Source organism: Ictidomys tridecemlineatus, chromosome 2, assembly GCF_052094955.1.
Source record: "Ictidomys tridecemlineatus isolate mIctTri1 chromosome 2, mIctTri1.hap1, whole genome shotgun sequence".
NCBI lineage: Eukaryota > Metazoa > Chordata > Mammalia > Rodentia > Sciuridae > Ictidomys > Ictidomys tridecemlineatus.
In genome coordinates, this window is record NC_135478.1 from 178467684 (window position 1) to 178470801 (window position 3118).

Here is a 3118-nt window from a genome sequence, read left to right on the forward strand (position 1 = left end):
GGGCCTAAGAAGGGAATAGCCTGAAGGGCAGGAAAAAACAGGTGTGGGTGGGGTGGGGGCCAGGACTAGCAAGGAGCCCAGGTTAGGGACCTAAAGGAGGGCCCATGCCAGGGGAGAGCAGGGAAGGGCAGGACCAGTAAGACAGGGCTGCACTAGGGTACCGCAGTACAGGGAAACCAAGGGGAGCAGGTAAGAAACCTCAATGAGGGGCCCACTGTCAAAGCCCAGGGACTCACATGGAGCAAGTAGGGCCACCAGAGGCCCAAGTGAGGAGCCAGGCCAGGGAATGGAGAGCCAAGGCCAGGGCCGGGGCAGGGGGCTCAGGAAAAGTGGACAAGGCTAGGGAGGGAAGGCAAGGGATGCAGCAAGGGGAAGCTAGGCCCCAGGCTCAGGGCTACTACCAGGTGTCAGGGTTCTGGGTGCAGGACCAAGGGCCCAGGGAAAGCAAGGGTCCCAGGAGAGGGGCAAGGCTCTGTTTCCCCTAAAGGGCCCTAGCCCAGATGATAATCCAGAACCAGGGACTGAGCAAATGGGGCCTGGAAAGAGAAGAGACCAGGAGGAGGGTGACGGGAGGGCACGGCTGGGGGTCACAGAGAGGGGCGAGAGCCAGGACCGAAGCCAGGAGCCCAGGCAAGGGACAGACCCAAATGACCAAGGATGAGGGACCCACAGAGCAAGAGACCTGCAAGCGCCAGGGGAAAGTTCAAGGAGAAAGAGAGGAAGGGGCTGGGGTCATAGCTCAGAGGTAGAGCACTCACCTCGTACGAGCGGGACCCTGGGTTCAATCCTCAGCACCACATAAATATAAATAAGTGAAATAAAGGCAATGGGCACCTCAGGAACTCACTTGGGTACTCACTCATACATACCTGGGCGACTACAGGCCACCCTTAACCAATGTGGCATTGATGTCGTTGGATAAGCGTTTGCATGTTCTGCCGTGCTATCATATGGTTCTGCCGTTCTGTCATATGGTTTAGATGGTCCTTCAGGATAAGATGCTCAGATACCCATAGCAGTGTCCAGCTCCATGATGAAATCTTGTGTAGCTTTCCATCCTGCCCTGTTTCAGTTTTTCCATCCCTGGGTTGTGCTCCCTGGTATCACACTCTAAAATCAACCTGCATATAGGTCTTTGTCTCATGCTCTGCCTTCGGGAAATCTAGACTAAGACAATCTTTGCAACTATGATACAAGTACTCTTATTATCCCAATTTCACAGGGAAGGAACTTGAGACTGAGAAAAGTTCAAAAACTTGCCATACAGTGGGAAATAGCTAAACCACTGAAATGTAGGAAATGCTCTAGGAGTGACAGAATGAATTTTCCAGGGATCTGGCATTGAATCGGGCTCTGTGGTTTATTTGCAGAGTGACTTTGAGTTGTTCACCCAGTAACTCTCAGATGGATTGTGTGTAAAATGGAGACAAAGGCTCCTCATATCTTGCATGGTCAGGGAACAGATTAGAGAAAGAAAAGAAAGAAATTAATAAGTCTTCATATGTACAACAGGCACTATGCTAGATGCATTAATTTTTAAACCTTCATAAACATAAACAGAGTTGGTTGTTGTTAGAGCTCAGTGTGGCAGCTAAGAGAAATTAGCTGCTGAAAATCAATTGACTTGTTGGAGGTCACACAGCAGTGAGAAACAGATCTACAATGTAGATCCCCTAGCAGTCCCATGGGGGTCTATGATCTTGGCTCCCCCTACCCACTCCCAGACTCCCCAAGGACTTGCTTTATAAAAGGCAGCCAACCAGTGAAGGTAAACTACTTTCCTTAAGTCTGGTAGGAAGACAGCTGTCATTTCCTTGTTCCTTTTCCGGCTGGCTGGCCCTGGCTTTTCTTTCTTCTATGACCCCAGTTCCAGGTCGTGGAGGGCAGATTGAGTCATAGCCTCCCTTTCCCTGGCTGCAAACTGCTCAGGGGAAGAGCCACTGACCTCTCTTTACTGAAGCTTTCCAGAGGAGAGGACTGGGGAGACCTCAGTCCCTGCCTGGCTGGGGAGGGGGTGGGTGGCCTCTGATTCCTGGTCTTCAAGACACAGAGGGAGACTGTTTTGGCAAGATCCAGAGCTCCGCCTCTAATGTCCTTCTTTGCCTGTGAGCTTGGGGCCCCACTCCCTGACCCTCTGCTTCCCAGCTGCTTGAGGAGTTTTCCAGCCTTGGGCCCACGTGGACAGCTTTCCTCACTTCCTCCCTTTGGCCTCCTCCCTCCCGCTACCCAGGCTCACTCCACAGGCCAGGCCTGAGCTCAGCAGCAGTGAAGGGAGGCTGGGACCCAGTAAGGGGAGGCCTCAACATTTGGGGCCAAGACTGGGAGTGATGGGGGGATAGAGGTGATGAGTGCATTCCAGGAAAGAAATTCATGAGTGGAGAGTGGAGTCGTTTGGGTGCCCTTGATTTCTGAGACTGGGTATAGCACCTATTATTATTTGTTACTTATTGACTACTTACCATGTGCCAACCATTACTTAAATATTCATATTCTCTCCCTCCCTCTCCCTCTCTCACACACACATACACACACTCTGTGGGATGAAACAGCAGGACCTCAAACAGGCTAGACAAGTAATCTACCGCAGAGCTACATATCCAGCCCTTTTTAACTCTCATTATTTTTATTTTGAGAAAGGATCTGCCTAAGTTGCTCAGACTGGCCTCAAAATTTCGATCATCCTGCCTCAGCCTCCCTAGTAGATGGAACTACAGGCTTGCATCACCTCTCCTGGCCCTCCTTAGTTCTCTATCTACATAATCTCCCTTTATCCTCCCTGCAAGTCTCGAAAGCAGATATTGTGACCTGCAGCTTACAAACAGGGAAACTGAGGCCCTGAGAGAAATTAGGGATCTGTGGAAAGCCACATGGAGTACAGGGACTTTGAACCCAGGTCTCAAGCTGCTTTTCCCATAAACTCCTGAGATGTGGCAAAGCTAAACTGAGAAACCCTGAAGGTTTCCACTGGCAGGGAGACAGGCAGCCCCAGCCCCAGCAGCAGTGACTTTGTGTTTATGTTCAGGGTCTCCTTCTGGATCACATACAGGAGACATTCCCCACCCCCACACCCGCCCCACTGGGGACTTCGTCTGCTCTCTGGGTCAGGACCCTGTTGGGG